Here is an 18387-nt window from a genome sequence, read left to right on the forward strand (position 1 = left end):
TAGCCTGCTGTGGCACGCACAGCAGGCCGGTGGCAAGACAAGTGTCACCCGCTCCCTGTGCGGAGAGATGGAAGCCTGCCTGCTAAGGATACATGAGGGGACGACTAGGGCAGGGGCGTGCTCCACTCTGAGGAAGGAGTATGGGCAGAATACAGGCCTGTCCTGTTCCTCTGGTCCCAAAGGGAAAGCATCTCCTTGGCCACCTGTGCCAAGGGTAGACTTTGGCTTGCCACCAGGTTCCATACCCGGAACTCGCAGAAACAACCCTATGGAGAAACGGACAGTCAGATGCCACCTTCCACCAAGATGTTGCAGCATGGTGGGTGGCAGGGGGTGTGCCTGGGTAGGAGTGGAGACAGTCCCCCACAGTTCTCCATCACAGTGCCCGGGCGGATTGCAGGGATCCTGTCGCCTCCTCTCTCCTGTGGGGAAGGCACTGGCCTAGACCCCGAGTCCGCCTGAGCGCCAGAGCAAAAGGCAAAGCCTTACCTACGCCAGGAGATGGTAATAGGCATAGAGTGCCATGCTAGGCCACGCAGGCTGCTGCAGGCTTGTGACTGTGTCTGCTTAGTTCGGCTTAGCAAGGTGAACCCCGGGCGCGAACTTGGAGCCCTGGAAAGCAAGGCCCAAGAGGCACCAGCTCTCCCGTGGCTCTTCTTCCCTGCCGCGACAGAGGGAATGACCAAAGCCTTGCTGAGGAAGCAGCAGCGAAGTGCGTTTCCCGCCAAGCTGAAAACCTCTGTGAAAGCATAGCAGTCGCTGGGAAATCAGAGTCGGTTCTGTGGGCTTCTTTTGTTGCTTGCCTTAGCCTAGTATTGGCAGCACGATGGGAGAAACGCACATAGGGCTAAAGCCTCTTTGCCGTGGCATCCCCTCTGGGAAAGCACAGCAGTCTTTGGGAAATCAGAGTCTGGTTAGTGGGATGCTGCCTGCTGCTTGCCGGAGCTAGTCTCCACAGCACGGTGTAATAAACTCGCATGGAGCGAAATCCTCTTTGCCTGGGCATCCCCTGTGCCTGGGAGAGAAGCGCGGTGGCGCCTGTGAAAAGAGCCTTAAGGAAAGGGACACGTCTGTCACTGTAGAGCGACGAAAGCCTGGCTGCTAAGGAGACACGAGGGGAAGATTAGGGCAGGGGAAAGGGCTCCACTCTGAGTACGGAGTCTGGGTAGAAAGCATGCCTGTCCTGAGCCATTGGGCCCAAGGAGACAGCAGCTCCTTGGCCACCTGTCCATGGTGGAGCCATGGGCCTGCCACCAGGTGCCTACCCTGAACTCGAGAAACAACTCCCAGAAAGACCTGGCCATCAGATCCTGTCTTCCTCCAGGATGTATAAGCTTGAAGGAGGCACGCAGTTTAAGGGGTAGGAGTGGGGATAGTCCCCCAAAGCTCCCTATTCAGTGCACGGGCGGTGTGCAGGGATCCTGTCACTTCCCCTTTCCTTTGGGGAAAGCACTGGCCTAGTCCACGAGTCCGCCTGAGCCCCAGAGTGAAAGGCCAAGCGATGCCTACACGGGAGATGGTAGTGTGCATAGAGTGCCATCCTAGGCTAAGCGCGCTACTGCACGGTTGTGACTGTGTCTGCTTAGTTGGGCCTGGCAGTGTGAACCCAGGATGCGAACATGGAGCCCGGGAACGCAAGGCCCAAGAGGCACCAGCTCTCCCGCAGCTCTTCTTCCCTGACGTGACTGAAGCCTTGCTGAGGAAGCAGCGGCGAAGTGCTGTTCACTACAAACCAAAGCCTCTTCAAAAGCACAGCATTGGCTGAGAAATGTGCGGGCTGCTACTGCGTGCTTGAGCCCTGTCTCGCGTTGGGAGAAACCCGCATACAGCGAAAGCCTCTTTTGCCTGGGCATCTCCCCTGGGAAGCACAGCAATGGTTGGGAAATCAGAGTTGGGTTTGGGGATGCTGCTGCTGCTTGCCTGAGCGAGTCTCCGCAGCACGGTGGATGATACCCGCATGGAGCGAAATCCTCTTTGCCCTAGCATCTCCTCTGCCTGAGAGAGAAGCATGGTTGCACACGTCTGTCACCGCGCTCCCCAGGAGCTGGTGTGGGGAAGGCACACCACGCCGCCCCGGGGGAAGAGAAGGAGCCCTTGGCCTTGGAGTCGGGAAACGCTCGGGAAGCAGGATAACCTGCCGTGGCACACACAGCAGGCCGGTGCAAGACAAGTGTCACCCGCTCCCTGTGCGGAGAGATGGAAGCCTGCCTGCTAAGGAGACATGAGGGGACGACTAGGGCAGGGGCGCGTGCTCCATTCTGATGAAGGAGTCTTGGCAGACGGCAGGCCTGTCCTGTGCCTCTGGTCCCAAGGGAACAGCATCTCCTTGGCCACCTGTCCCAAGGGCAGACTTTGGCGTGCCACCAGTTCTATACCCGGTATTCGCAGAAACAACCCCATGGAGAAACGGGTAGTCAGATGCCATCCTCCACCAAGATGTAGCAACTTTGTGGGTGGCAGGGGGTGCGCCGGGGCAGGAGTGGAGACAGTCCCCCACTGTTCCCCATACCAGTTCCCGGGTCGTGTGCAGGGATCCTTTCGCCTCCTCTCTATTCTGGTGAAAGCACTAGCCTAGACCCCGTTTCTGCCTGAGCGCCGGAGCAAAAGGCAAAGCCTTACCTACGCCAGGAGATGGTAATAGGCATAGAGTGCCATGCTAGGCCACGGAGGCTGCTGCAGGCTTGTGACTGTGTCTGCTTAGTTCGGCTTAGCAAGGTGAACCCCGGGCGCGAACTTGGAGCCCGGGAAAGCAAGGCCCAGGAGGCACCAGCTCTCCCGGGGCTCTTCCCTAGTCTCCACAGCACGGTGTAATAAACCCACGTGGAGCAAAATCCTCTTTCCCTGTGCTTCTCCCCTGGGAAAGCACAGCATTCGTTGGGAAACCAGGGTTGGGTTTGGGGATGCTGCTGCTTGCCTGAGTTTGTTTCCGTCGCACTGTGGAAGATACCCGCATGGAGCGAAATACTCTTTGCCCTAGCTTCCCCTCTGCCTGAGAGAGAAGCATGGTTGCACACGTCTGTCACTACGCTCCCCAGGAACAAGTCTGGGGAAGGCACAGCACGCCGCCGCTGGTGTAGAGAAGGAGCCGTTGGCCTTGGGGTTTGGAAAATTGAACAGCCACAAGCAGAAAAATGAAATTGGACCATTTCCTTACTCCATACATTAAAATAGTCTGGAAATGGATGAAGAAGCATAATTTGAGAAAGGAATCCATCATAGTCCTTGAGGAGAGAACAGGTAGCAACCTCTTTGACCTCAGCAGCAGCAACTTCTTCCTAGGAACATCGCCAAAGGCAAGGGAAACAAGGGCAAGAATGAACTATTGGGATTTCATCAGATCAAAAAGCTTTTGCACTGCAAAGGAAACAGTTAACAAAGTTAAAAGATGACTGTCAGAAGTTATCTGGGAGAAGATATTTGCAAATGACATACCAGATAAAGGGCCAGTATCCAAAATCTATAAAGAGCGTATCAAACTCAACACCCTAAGAACAAATAATCCAATGAAGAAATGGGCAGAGGACATGAACAGACATTTCTGCAAAGAATACATCCAAATGGCCAACAGACACATGAAAAAATGCTCCACATCACTCGGCATCAGGGAAATACAAATCAAAACCAGAATGAGAGATCACCTCACACCGTTCAGAATGGCTTAAATGAACAAGTCAGTCAATGACAGATGCTGGCGAGGATGTGGAGAAAGGGCAACCCTCCTACACTGTACGTGGGAATGCAAGCTGGTGCAACCACTCTGGAAAACAGCGTGGACGTGCCTCAAAAAGCTGAAAATAGAACTACCCTATGACCCAGTGCTTGTAGTACTGGGTATATACCCTACAGATACAAACGTGGCATTCTGAAGGGGCACATGCACCCAAATGTTTATAGCAGCAATGTCCACAATACTTAAACTATGGAAAGAACCTAAATGTCCTTCAACAGATGAATCAATAAATAAGATGTGGTATATATGTACAATGGAATGCTATGCAGCCATCAAAAGAAATGAAATCCTGCTATTTGTGATGACGTGGATGGAACTAGAGGGTATTATGCTTGGCTGTTTCGGGCGTATGAAAAGAAAAATAAAAGAAGATGGGATTGGTAGGAAGACAAACCATAAAAGACTGAATCTCACAAAATAGACTAAGGGTTGCTGGGGGGAGGTGTGTTGGGAGAGGATGGTGGGGGTATGGACATTGGGGAGGGCAGGTGCTATGGTGAGTGATGGTGAGTGCTGTGAAAAATGTGAACCTGGTGACTCACAGACCTGTACCCCTAGGGAGAAAAACACATTATATGTTTATAAAAAAAATTTTTAAAATAATTTAAAAAATCCATTAAAGAAAAAACACATATTGCAAGCCCAGAGCTAATCTCATATTCAATCAAAAACGTTTGAAAGTTTTCTCCTTAAAGATCAGAAGAAAGACAAGTGTGTCCACTTCCACTACTCTCATTTGACATAGTACTGGATGTCCTAGCCAGAGAAACAAGGAACACAAAGAAATAAGAGACTCCAAAAAAAAAAAGGAAGAAGTAAAATTTTCTTTTTTTGGATAACATGAACTTACATGTTAAAAATCCTAAAAACTTCACAAAAAAATTTGAATAAACAAATTTAGTAAAGCTGCCAAATACAAGATCAATATATAAAAGACAAGAATTTTGTTTTGTTTCATTTTTTTTTTAATATGGAATGCTTCCCAGTTTTTCATGTCATCCTTGTTCAGTGATCACGCTAATCTTCTCTGCATCATTCCGATTTTAGTATATGTGCTGCCAAAGTAAGCACAAGACAGGAGCATTTTAACACTCTAATGATGAACTATCTGAAAAAATAAAGAAAACAATCTAATTCACAATAGCATCAAAAATAATAAAATACTTAGGAATAGATTTAACTAAGAAGATGAAAGATCTGTACTCCATAAACTATGACATTGATAAAGAAATTGAAGGAGACACAAATGGAAACATAGCTCATATTTATGAATGGTAAGAATTAACATTGTTAAAATGTCCATACTACCGAAAACCATCTGTAAATCCAATTCCTATCAAAAATCCAATGTTAGGGGTGCCTGGGTGGCTCAGTGGGTTAAGCCGCTGCCTTCGGCTAAGGTCATGATCCCAGGGTCCTGGGATCGAGCCCCGCATCAGGCTCTCTGCTCAGTAGGAAGCCTGCTTCCTCTTCTCTCTCTGCCTGCCTCTCTGCCTGCTTGTCATCTCTCTCTGTCAAATAAATAAATTAAAAATCTTAAAAAAAACCAACATTATTCTTTTACAGAAGTAAAGAATCCTAAAATTTATATGAGACCATAAAAGACAACAAATAATCAAAGCAGTTCTGAGAAAGAATGAAGAAGGGAAATTACACTTCTTGATTTGAAACTATACTACAAAGCCCTCATGCTCAAAACAAGAAAGTATACTGGCATAAAAACAGACCAATAAACAAGTAGAACAGAATTGAGATTCCAGAAATAAATCCTTTCATACAGTCACCTAATATTTGACAGGGGCCAACATATGTAATGGGTAAAGATAGTCTGTTCAATAAATGATATTTAAAACGGAATAGTCACATAAACAGTATGGAACTGGAACCTTATATCACTCATAAGTCTTAACTTGAAATAGATTAAAGACTTAAAGGTGATGCATGAAACTAAATTTCCTAAAGGAAAACATAGGAAAAATTCTCCTTGACAGTGGTCTTGCCAATAGTTTTTTGGATACTAGACCAAAAACACAAGCGAAAAAAGCAAAAATAAATAAATGGTATTACATCAAACTAAAGTTTCTGCATTGCCAAAAAAAAAGAGAATGAAAACACAATCCACAGAATGTAAGAAAATACTTCCAAATCTTATATCTGAAAAGAGGTTAATAACCAACAGATACAAATAGAAAAAAATATATAATTAAAAAAATAGCAAAAGGATCTCAATAGACTTTTTTTTTTCAAAAAAGTTATATAAATGACCAAGAGGAGCATTAAAAAGTGCTCAACGTAAAAATCTCAGGGCAAATCCTTATGTTGTTGTTGTTGTTGTTGTTGTTGTTTACCTTTGAAAAACACAGCAAGATATTAGAATATATACTACCAAAAAATTGAAACTAACAAATTTTGGTAAATATTGGGGAAAATGGGGAACTTATGCACTGTGATAGGGATATAAATTTGTATGGAAAACAGTATGGAGATGATTCATATTATTAAAAGTAAAATTACCATATGATTCAGTGATCCCACTTCTAGGTATCTATCTAAAGGAAACGAAGTCACTGTTCAAAGACATATCTGCACTCTTATGTTTATTTATAAAATTATTAACTCTAAGCAATAGATGGAAATAACCAGTATCCATTAATGGATGAATGAATAAAATAAGTATGGTAAATATATACTATGGAATACTACTTAACCATGAAAAATTAAGAAATACTGCCATTTACAACAGCATGGATGGATCTTGAAGGTATTATACTAAGTGAAATATTTCATAGATTTTATATATTTTTTTAATTTATGTATTATGATATCCCTTACATACAGAATCTGAGGAAAAGGAAAACTAATGGAAACTTAGAGTTGAGTTGACAAGGGGTGAACCTGGGGTGGAGAAAGGTGGTCAAAGGGTGCAAACTTGCAACTATAATATGAAAAAGTTCTGGGGATCTAATGTACAGCATGATGATCATAGTTAATAAAATATACATACTTTTTTAATTGTGCTTCCCTTCATTAAACTTTGCATATATCACATTCTTACAAGTTGAAAGTTTATAGCAATCTTGTATAAAAGAGGCCTGCTGCCACCATTTTTCTAACAACATTTGTTCATTTTGTGTCTCTCTGTCACATGTTGGTAATTCTTGCAATATTTCAAGTTTTTTCATTATTATTGTATTTGTTATGGTGATCTGTGATCAGCAATTATGACCCACTGAAAACTCAGAACTAGTTTACTTAAGGTATATACATTGTTTTTCTTTAAAAACATAATGCTTTTGAACAGTACAGTATAGTTTTTATTTTTTATATGCACTGGGAAACATAATTTTTTATATGCACTGGGAAACCAAAAAAAATAATAATTTGACTTAGTTTATTGAGATAATCACTTTATTGAGGCAGTCTGGAACAAAACCCACAAGACCTCTGAAGTTTAACTCTATTGTGCTATATACATAAAAGTTGCTAAGAGAGTAGATCTTAAAATTCCTTACGATACATGCATGAAAAACAGTGGCAACTATACGAGATAGTAGATGTATTAACATTTTTATGTAGATTATATTGCAATAAAGATGTATACCAATTTATCAAATTGTACAAAATTTACACAATGTTAAAAGTTTGCAATGTTATAAGAAATCATTTCTTAAATTTACAAAATAATATGTCGTTTTTTTATGTCGTTTTTTTTTCAATAAAGCTGGAAAAAACTTTTTGTAGAATTAATCTATTTTTCAAAAAAGGAAGTAAGGCAGTAGAAACTGCAACTAACTCTGAAATAATAGAATATAAAATCCATTTTCGTTATATACACTGTGACAAAAACTATTACTTAGTTTACAATGGAGGAGTACTTATGAAGCATGAAGGATGGTCTATAAATAAGGCTGTAAGAGCTCAGTTTTAAGGTTTAAATTTAAAATCTTCTTTTGAAATACTAAACTGACCACCCAGTTTTCCAAACATCAATGTCTTAACTGCATGAATTTATTTCATACAACTCTATAATCTAGTTTCATAAGAAAGCAGCATGCAAATTTTGAATAAGACAGACTTGCTTAAGTTTCTTTATGTTCAACAGTAAAGGATACCTCCCTAAAAATAAATAGAAGAAAAATCAGCATATTTATTATGATAATTATTATTCATAATGAGATTCATATTGAATTAGGGAATATATATCCTCAGAGGGGGTAAAGTAAAATGAAATTTATTTTGGTAAATGTGTCTATGAATAGCCAATACAATGCCTCAATATAAATGAATATTACCATTTTGAACAATTTAATTACTATTACTAGAATTATTATAAGTATAAAAATAGCTATCATTTTAGCATGGAATAGGAGACTCTCATGCTCCATGCTTCATCACATCCACACAACAACGCTGCATAATAAGTATTATCATCACCATTTCATGGGTGAAAAAACTGAGGCTAACACATTTAGATAACTGGTTTATGATTACATGGCTAGTAAAGATGCATCACACTAATTTAGGCTTTATGATTTCAGAATTGTACTCTTTCCACTGCACATTCTATTACTCTGTAAATACTTGGCCTGTTTTCATTTGGTTCTTTAATTTTTTCATGTGGTGATGGCTTAAAGCTTCATTTAAAGGAAGCTTAAAAATTTCATTTATCCAAAAGCTCCCAAGAATTAAAAATGTCATGGATCTAATGTAGACATGGATATCATTAGTTAATGGGTAACTATATATTTTCCACTCTAGTGAGATAACAATCAGAGTATTTTTCTAAGTTTTAGTCTCTCAGTGTTAAAAAGGACTTTGTTAAAATAGAAATATTTAGACAAAGGTGATCAAAAGTCTGGATCAGGTCACCTTAAGATAAATATTAGTAAACTGAGGAAACAAATGGAGATTTGAACACTGAGCTATGATATAATGAATGGTTTCAAGTATTTAGTAGAGTATAGAAAAGCCCTTTAAAGCCTGGTCTTAGCCTAGCATTGCAGCTTCTGGGATATCTGTCTATCTATCATCTATCTATCTAGATATAAATTTGAAAACTTTTTTAACTTAAAGATTTTGAGAAATAGAACATAATCAGCACCATAGAAGATCTGTTTATGATAACAACCTAGCCCCTCCTCCCAGTTTGTTAATATTCTCTTATTTAATGTAACATTGTGCAAATAGACCGCTACTGATCTGCCGTTATGAGTGAAATAGCTATAATCATCTGTTTGCATATCCTGGTGAAAATATTCATTGAGTTCCATGTTGTATTTCTAGGAATGGACCAAATTTTTATTTTTATTTTTAAGTTTTCTAAATATTGTCCAACTTACCTCAAATATTTTTATTATGGGCACTTTCATTCTTTCACATTCTTGCAAGGCAATTTTACTGTTGCCCAATATGGTAAGTGTGTAATAGTATGTCATTTTAGGTTTTAATTTATTTTTAATTTAATTTAATTTAATTCCAGATTCATAATAAAGATAAACAGTTTTTATATATGAGTGGCCATTTGGATTACCCTTTCTGTAAAGTACGTGCTCAAATCTTTTGATATCTTAACATTGTGTCATACTGACTTCTTTAATAGTAGATTTTTTGAATGAACTTTTAGCTGTGTAGGTCTTCTCTATTTTATTTTGAACTTGTTTTCATTTCAAAATCTTTATATTTATTTTCATAATCTGCTTTTATTTTGCTTTGTCTATTATCTATCTATCTATTTATTTGCAACCAAGAGAGAGCGAGCAAGTGAGAGCGCAGGGAGGGATAGAAAAAGAAGGGAAAAGAATCTTAAGCAGGCTCCAGGCTCAGCACAGAGCCCAACTCTGGGCTCTATTTCACAACCCTGACATCATGACCTGAGCCAAATTGAAAGAGATAAAATAAAATTAAGGTGTTAAAAAAAAAAGGAAAAAGAATTGGAGGTTTAATTAAGTGAGCCACCCAGGCACCTCTGTGGTATCTTAAATTAGCTGTCATATCTTTAAAGTTCTAGAGTATCCATTTGTTCATTTATAAAACCTTTCTCAATATCATTTTTAGTTTCAGTTTTTTGTTCAATTTGCTTCCCCTCTCATTTCTTTGAGCAGAGTAATCAAGCCATTTTACAATCTTTATTGATCATTTTAACATCATACTTAATCCCATTTTGTCTATCAAATCTTGTTAATGGTTTTTCTTTGTGTGCTTTGTTACATTTTGCTATGTTCAAGACATTATATTTGAAACTCTTATTGAGTAGGGATAATTAAGAGCTATAATAATGGTCTGGTCCTCCTTCGCAGGATTTTCTCTTATATCTGAGACTCTACAAGACAATCATACTCCAAATTCAGTGATTGGCTTTCTCAGTTTACACAGAAGGCAAGGTAGGCTATAGTCTTATTTCTGCTTCTCCATGTGCTTTGGGGATCTCAACTTAAATTTGGGTTGTACCAAAGTCCTCAAATTTGATTGCTGCTGGATTTTGAATTTTGTTTCTCTAGTATCAAGAGTCTATTAACAACACAGCTCAGTGTGTTTTAGCAGTTTCAAATGCTCTCATAGCTAAAATGGCTTCAGGGCATATATCTCTAGGCTCTCATTGTATTTCGTATTTTGGCCCAGTAATCCCTCACTTATTTTTATAATCATTCTGATATTTTTAACTTTAAAAGCTATTTTGTCTGGATTTTTAGTTGTCTTAAGTAGGACTTTTTAGATCACCATTACTAGAAGCAACAACAAATATACATGAAAATATCTGCAGTAGTTTATCACATCTTTATGGCTTTGAACTTCCATAAGCTGAGGCATCCTTCTCTAATCACTTAGGCAAACTCCAATTTACCCTTTAAAACAACACAAGAATTGCTTCATTTAAGAACATGTTCAGGGATGACTCTTCCCCACTGTTCTTACCAACATTCCCACACACTCTTTGCTACCCACACCTTGTTTATGAACTTTCGTTAGGTATATCAGCGTGACCAGAATTTTGCTCTATTGTATTTTTGTCCTTTAGAGCTTTAATTAAATATGAATTCCATAGAAAGTCTGTCCCTTTTCTTTCAAACCTGGGTTAGTTAATTCTTCTCATTCTTTGTCAGAAGTTATTTTATTAGAGAAACTTATAGCTCTATTGTGACTTTGGAGCCTTTACAGTTTTTTGACTGGAAAAATCACCCATCCCTGAGATTTTTACACAGCTTCCTAGCTGATATTATTCAGAAATCTGTTCAAAACAGACTTTTTCAGGGAGGCCCTTTTGGACCACTCAGTTAAAAAACCTCTTCTCAATCACTGCTCTTTTTAAAATGTGCTTATTTAGTTCAAATATGCTTCTCTATTAAAGAAAAACCAGTACGATTTTTTTTAAGTTGGCTTACCTATTATCTATCTCTCCCATTAAAATGATTCCTCTGGGCTGGGGTTTTGTTGTGCTTGACTCCCTTGCTAGATTCTCAACTTCATGAGGCCAAGGATTGTTCTATTCAGTCCTTCTTTATCCTCAATGTCTGTTATATTGCAGTCACTTACGTGACTAATGGGAAAAATCACAGAAAGAGTTAAAACTACAGAAAAACCCTGTAGGTTCAATAACACAAAGCTTTCTAAAATTATTTAGCCCAGGAATTGAATACTGGCTGCACTTTTGATTTTTTTTACAATACCATTGTATTGAATTTAATTTAATGGAAATACTTGAATGGTAGAATAATAAAAAAATTATAAAAGCAACTTGCTCCTTAAAGTAAAAATTATATAGGGCATCTCTTCTAGAAGCAAAATTTTCAAATGTCAAACATCTGAAAGCATAGAAGGAGAAGTAAGAGTGTGAATTGTACTTCAATGCTCTTTTCTTTATATTCAGCAAACAGCTTCATTCACACCTTTCCAATTTTTTCAACTCTTTTGACAAAGCCTTCAGAGGAGTTACTGCTGATGACAACAATCACAGCCTAATAGGAGAAATTTTATAAAAAAAAATAATAGCATGTTTTTCCCAAATTGTTAAGGATATGGTGAAGCTCTGTCAGATTCAAAGGAGGAATGTGCAATTCCATGCTTATATAATCATAACTTATTTTAATAGTGGCTTTGCAATTTTTCAGATATATCCATTTACTGAAACCACTATCAAATAAACAAAAACAAACAAATTAACAGGGGTTTGAGACAGAAATTATCTAATCTAAAAATAGCACATGTTCACAGAAGACACAACACATATCCCAAGTACTACTATAGGTTTCAAGTAATAGTCAAAACAATAGTAAAAATGATTCAGACCCTACCAGTCAAATCATAAATGGGACCTTAACTGTAAATCCTTATCTTTAGATCAAAGCGGGAAATTGGGTGCTGAAGATACATTACAGAACTAATATGTTATAGAACTCCTCTGAAATGAGTCATTTATTCCATCACTTTTCCTGCACAGCTGCTGACCCATGTTTTGGTCCCTGTGCTAACCTGTCTTACTTCTTAAAAGCACATATATTGATAACTCTACTCATTCCTCCATTCCTCTGTGACTGTCACTGTGTTAAAATGTGGAGTCCGCTGACTCACTTGTGGTGGTAATAAAGTAGATGAGTTTGCAAAGTATTTTGTTATTTCTAAAAATGCAAAAACCAAATTACATTGAAATCATAAGGGGTGTTTCAGGGAGAGCTGTAGGATGTGGTTTCTTGTGTAATCCACAGAGATTAGCTCCAACACATATTTAAACTCTCCTCTAGGAGCAACCTTAGTGGTAAAGCAAGAAGATAAACAGATGTATACACACCCTGGCACAAAATTATCACTTATGTTTGGCTTCCTAGTCTCCTCGTGTTACTTATTTATCTTAACTTCTCTCTGAAATCAGGGAACACAGAATCTCAATCAGTTGACATTTTTCTACTGAATTACCCAATAGTCTGATCATACCCCTAAGACTTTTTTAAATTATTTCACTCATAATCCCAAATCTGCTTTGCTTCCTCATCTTAGTACACTGTAATTTGATTTCAAAATGAGGACAGTTGTCAGTAATGCCACATTCATTAATCTCTTTTACAATTCCATGTGCTTATAACTATGAAGATATGTTAATAACATCCATTCCAATAAGCCACCCTAAATTTATTATCATGAAACAAGACCTCAAGAAAGAGAATTCAAAATCATCCATGTATTTGCAACTTATTGCAATAAAGCCTTTATCAATAGACTTCCCTGTGCACATGGTGGTCAAATTGCTGGTGAAAACCAGCCAGATCTATTACAAGCTTTCTCATGGCTTCTAGGTAACCCAAGTGAGCCTTTATTGATACTGGGAAGGGATAAAGCAGGGAAGGGATAAACAGTGCTGTAAGAATTGGCTAGACAAAAGTAATGACTCTCATTACAAAGTGAGTATTTTAAAGCAAAAGAGCCTGTTGGGAATATTGTTTTATAAAATAGTGGTTTTTTTATTAACTTTTTAAAATTCAATTAGGTAACATATAGTGTACCATTAGTTTCAAATGTAGATTTCAGTTATTCATCCATAGCATATAAGCTAATGCTCAGTACTTACTGTTATAGCTTCTTGAAAGCAGAATTTTAACCCACTGAGCCACCCAGGACGCCCTTGAAAGCAGAGTTTTAGATCACATTTTCTGATTACTTCCATGTCGTACAACACTTTCCTGCTAGCAACCTTCAAAACATACTGTTTGTTAGAGGAATTTCTTTAATAATAAATAAATAGGAATTTATTTAAATTTATAAATATTTAAAATAATTAGGAATTTATTTAAATTTATTTAAATATTGCACACTGTTTCATTGTTCATAAATAAGGTGATGATATTATAGCCATTAGTTGGTAGCACTGATATATCACTTTCTTTTTACTTCTCAGTGCATTCTCTTTACACAAAATAGATATATCTTTTAAAAGAATCTGAATCTGTGGCAAATTTTTAAAAACCCTATACAGTAAAGTTTATCATTTTAAGTAATCTCAATTATCTTCCTCAATTGTGATAGTATATCCTTCTATCTAGGCCAGATATTGTATGAGGGATTTGAAGAGACATACTTTTCTAAATTTCACTTTTCTCATCTGCAAAATGCTTATCATGATCCCTACACTTACAATTTTTTGATGAAAATTTATTTATTTATTTTAAGATTTTATTTCTTTATCAGAGAGAGTGGGCGAGAGAGCAAGCACAGGCAGACAGAATGGCAGGCAGAGGCAGAGGGAGAAGCAGGCTCCCGGCCGAGCAAGGAGCCCGATGCGGGACTCGATCCCAGGACGCTGGGATCATGACCTGAGCCAAAGGCAGCTGCTTAACCAACTGAGCCACCCAGGCGTCCCTTTGGATGAAAATTTAATCTGTATAAACAATATATTTGCTGTAATGCGTGGTTCATGGAAAACATCTTATTTAATTATAAGCAACAACAGTATTAGAAATTAAGTAAATGTGTCTATAATATTTAAAGTTTTAACACATAATTCCAGTGCTTTGCCTTATTTTCTCAAATCCCTTTACCACTTTCACTGACAGAGTCAAATGTACTTTTTCTACTAGTAGCCAGCTCTTTGTCTTTTGTCAGAAAGATGCCCTTGTGAATTATTTATAATAGAGATATTAGCAATAATAATAATAATAAATAGCAATGAAAATGTTAAAAAAAAGGTTTCTTAACTAATTAGGGTTCTTAGACATCAATTAGAGGAACCACCTCTGGCAAGCAAATTAATCTGCAAGACATTCCCAGAATTAACAAGACAGTCAGATACAGGGTTGTCCGTATACTGAAAGGTGAAGCAAAAAAGGACTAGGTTTGGAAAATAGGTAAGGACAGTGAAAAAAGTGATCAAATTTTTGGGCAAAATAAATTCTTAGGTGTCCTTTCTTTTTTTTTTTTAAAGTTTTTTTCTTTATTTATCTGACAGAGATCACAAGTAGGCAGGCAGAGAGAGAGGAGGAAGCAGGCTACCTGCAGAGCAGAAAGCCCGATGTGGGGTTCGATCCCAGAACCCGGGATCATGACCCGAGCCGAAGGCAGAGGCCTAACCCACTGAGCCACCCAGGTGCCCCCTCTTAGGTGTCCTTTCAATGGAGTCCTGTTCATTATGTAGCAGAAACTCTGGAGATTATCTCAATCCATTGGAGTCACCCCGTTTATTAGCTTGCTATTGACAAAGTTATTTACAAACTGTAGAGCAAGAGATTATAATGTAGAAAACTGATGGTAATGCACAAGATTCTTGTTAACAATAATGCAAGTTAGTGATTTTTCATTAGAAAACATAAATTCTATAACCCAAATTATGGGCCCAGAGCACTTCTGCTGCACAACTCTGCTTATATCCCAAATAACCATGTGAACTAGTTTTAATATCTGCTTCTCTTATTAATTTTTGAATAAAAATTCTTGACACAAGTATTTTATAATTGTGTGATAATCATGCATTTAATTTCTTGGAGAACAAAACACACTTTAGCATAACTAGGTTCGTTCACAGAACCAGCCTTGATAACACACTTCTATATGTTAGAAATGATGTAAGAAATGTAGAATATTGGGCACTTGTTTGGTATTCTTTGCCATGTTTTGCACTATCTAAAAAGAGATCAGTGAACTTGGACTGGAGTTAGTAGACATGGAAGAAAATAAAATATTACAGAGAAGAATACTCTGTGGTCCACAACCTAAACGGGCTGGGATTCCCATCATTTGGATCCCTGTAGCTTTACAAAAGTCAATTAAATTTTTGTATCTCCGATTAAAGTTGATTCCCCAGTACTTTTTCAAACATCTCTTGTAAAGTATTGTTTCCCAGAAAAAAAGGGATTTTGCAACATGTATCTGCCTTTGTCTCTGGTCATGATCTCAGTCAGGATCCTGGGATCGAGCCCCATATCGGGCTTCCTGCTCATTAGGGAGTATACTTCTCAGTCTCTCTCTGCAGCTACATCCCCCTGCCCCACTCATGCCCTCTCTCTCTCTCAAATAAATAAATACAATCTTTAATTTTTTAATTAAAAATAAGATAAATAAATAAAATAAAATAAAAAGTCTGGTCTTACTGCCCCATTTAGCTCTTTTTTTTTTTTTTTGAGTTGTATTTAAAGCAGCATGAGAGAGCATGAGGCTCTCAAACTTAAAAAAAAAAAAAGGAAAAAATTGAGTTTTGTTAGGATTTAAGATCTTGTCTGCTCGACAAAATCGTTGGCTTTGTTAACATGTGAAAATTAACAAAAGAGAATAAGATGGAATTCTAATAATTTTTGTAGAAATTAAAAATTTCCTCCAACCCAATTACATACAGACCCATTAAGTAAATTCATTCCAATGTCCCAAACCAACGTTTTTCTAAGAGTAATGCATCTGTGTAAACAGGGTCAACCCAAGGAATAAATAAATATTATTATTTTTTTCCTGTCTCTTCCACAGTCACATCTGGGTATATTGGTAGCAAGCCAATTATCTATCTTATAAGACATGATATCATAAGGAAGGGTATTCTGTCCATTTGGAACAACTGAAAATCATTGTAATTTTATCTTGGTGCAGTAACTTGAGATGGCACAGTGTGGGTTATGAATATATTTTATTTTTTTTACTGGGAAGAAGAGATTATAGAGATATTGATTATCCAAGAGAGACTGACAGGTGTTGATAGTTGCCAGGTCAATATCCATCTACTTTTTCCTTTAATATCAGAAAGCACTGAGGGATTGACAACAAGGAAACTTAAAACAACATCAAATATTTTATTGTCTCTTTTCTAGTTACATTGTAACCATATGACAAAGTATCAGTCATACAAGATATCATTCTCTTTTACCTCTATCTTTCTGCCAGAAATGTGGCTTAATAGTGAGAACTCCAACAGCAATTTTTGCAACTATGAATAAAAAGCCATAAAAACCTCTAAGATAGTTCACTTGACTTTCTTAAGACTCTGAACCAACACCAGAAAACACTCTCTGTAGTCTTCTTGTTAAATGAAATTGACAGTCTACTACCTACAGCAAAATGTAAATCTTAATTGAAATATGCCCTCTCAGCTGTGCTTAAGCAACTGAGTCCTGAGCTTTTCAGGTTTTCAGTCTGAAAGAGTACACCTCTGGTGCTCTGAAAGGGAAGAGAAAGGACACCCTGTTCTCCATATAAATTAAAGAAGAGAAATCTGTGCATTTAAGTGGGCCATATAAAATTTATCAAGCAATTATCTCCTAACTCGTTCCTATCCAAATTACCTGATATGCTCTCCCTACTCCTTTATTCCACGTTACTGCCTTTTCCAGGATTCTGTATCACATCACAACATGTCTTCTGTTATTTCCTTCTTGCAAGCTAGTTTTGTTTTGTCCATCTAAAAAAATCAACAATCATTGTGTATTTCAATTCCCATTTTCCTCAAATGCATTGATTCTTCTTATCTATTACTCTTTTCTCATACTCAGTGTCTTTGTCTTTATGGGGTTTGTACTTTGCTTTTCCCCATCCTTTACTGCCATTATATAATCAAATCTAATAACTTCTTAGAGAAAGTTAGAAATTCCTGCATAGCCACACGTGAACACAAAGTCACTGATTTTTAGCAAACCTATAAGATAGTCAGACATCCATTCAATTTCTTTTTTTTAAGATTTCATTTATTTATTTATTTGACAGAGAGAGATGACAAGCAGGCAGAGAGGCAGGCAGAGAGAGAGGAGGAAGCAGGCTCCCTGCTGAGCAGAGAGCCTGATTTGGGGCTCGGTCCCAGGACCCTGGGATCATGACCTGAGCCGAAGGCAGCGGCTTAACCCACTGAGCCATCCAGGCGTCCCTCCATTCAATTTCTTAACTGAGTCCCAAATGCATCCTGACTTCTAACCTAAACCTAAGTTCTACTTCTTACACGTTGTTATATGACCAATTTCTTTCAGTTCAGTATTTTGTAACATTTAAATATTAATCAATTGATGCTTTGTTTGTGTATTTCTATGAAAATAATTTGAATACTGTAGATTTATTGTTATATTTATAGATTTATAATCAAAGTTTCATCAGTTGAAGTTTTTGGAAATTTCAGATATAATGATTAACCTAAAATGATACTACCTCAAATCCCTCTGATATCAAGGCCCAACACCTGATTATAGCCAAACCTGTGGTGGATAGTTCCATGGGAAATTGCAGTTACTTAACACTGATAGCATCTCATGTTCTCTCTCTCATTTTAGAATGTCTCCAACACAACCCAAAAGTGTAGGAGAGTTAATGTCCTCTGAGGACAGCTCTCAGTGAAGTGGAAATAAGAACCATAGGTAAAATGGTCAGTTTTCAGGTCTTCATGAGGACAAGTTAAAGAAGTTTCTCGGGACCTTTCAGTAAAAGCAAGCCTTCATTTTCTATCCACAACAATTATATCAACAATGTACCTCTTTGACAAAGTTGCTTCTTCACTGTATCACTTTCCCATTCTTTTCTACCTTGGATAATCTCCCAGATAAACTAACAGTACTCAAATCCTTTGTCCTACTCTTTGCTCTCAGGATAAATGGAGCCAAAAGACTTAGATTAATATCAAGTTCTGAATGGGATCTTAGAGCTATTTCTGTCCAGATTTTCATAAACATAGGGACCTTTGAATTATCAGGCTATAAAGAAGTTCTAAATGGAGG

The 18387-nt window shown here is 38.0% G+C and overlaps 1 non-coding gene across 1 annotated transcript; it reads right to left on the reverse strand.

Annotated features, from left to right (window-relative positions):
* Positions 1–4694: 4694 nt before the first annotated feature.
* On the reverse strand, positions 4695–4801 carry LOC123389685. The gene has a single exon (XR_006604314.1). It is a non-coding gene; the product is annotated as a U6 spliceosomal RNA (small nuclear RNA).
* Positions 4802–18387: the final 13586 nt, after the last annotated feature.

This window comes from Mustela putorius, unplaced genomic scaffold (assembly GCF_011764305.1).
Source record: "Mustela putorius furo isolate JIRA1106 unplaced genomic scaffold, ASM1176430v1.1 tig00003991_pilon_pilon_pilon, whole genome shotgun sequence".
In the NCBI taxonomy this organism is placed as follows: domain Eukaryota; kingdom Metazoa; phylum Chordata; class Mammalia; order Carnivora; family Mustelidae; genus Mustela; species Mustela putorius.